This window comes from Dromiciops gliroides, chromosome 4 (assembly GCF_019393635.1).
Source record: "Dromiciops gliroides isolate mDroGli1 chromosome 4, mDroGli1.pri, whole genome shotgun sequence".
Classification (NCBI taxonomy): Eukaryota; Metazoa; Chordata; class Mammalia; order Microbiotheria; family Microbiotheriidae; genus Dromiciops; species Dromiciops gliroides.
In genome coordinates, this window is record NC_057864.1 from 80,204,159 (window position 1) to 80,204,869 (window position 711).

Here is a 711-nt window from a genome sequence, read left to right on the forward strand (position 1 = left end):
GAGAACTTTTCTAACTCTAGCTTCTCTACTTCCTCCTTTCTCCTCCCCCAGAGGCTTGACTGGTTCCAAAATTCAGAAACTAAGTGTTGCTGTATCTTTACCTTCCCACATCCTTCCTTTGGTCAGGCACTGTCTGTCCTGTCAAGGAACTAACCACTGGTTGCTTATGTAAGACCTTCCACATGACATGTCTTCTTTGTCCTATTTCTCCTATTCCCACTCGTTTTTTAAGATACTTAAAAAAAATATTATAAACTTAATAAAGATCAACAAACATCAACATGTCAACATTCACAGAGAAACAGAACAGGAGATTGTCTATGAAATGATGACTTTTAGTTCGTTTATATTTTTTCCCATCATGTGCAATTTTATGTACAATTCAAATTTAAATGGTAGTTTCAACACATTTGTGTCTCCTGAAATTCCTTCTGCACTTTTCTGGTCTGTTTTTAATGGCTCATTAACATGTTTTTATTTCCTTTTTTCCTTCCTCCCAAGCCCCAACCCTCTCCCCACCGCCTTTGCCCTCCTCGGTCTCCACTATGGAACAGAAAAAAAGCAAAAGCCATTCTTTGTAATGAATAAGTATGGTTACAACTAATCCAACCATTCTGGTGACCGTTTGGAACTATGCCCAAAGGGCTATAAAACTGTGTATATACTTTGATCCAACTTATTGTCAGGTTTATATCCCAAAGACATCCCCCA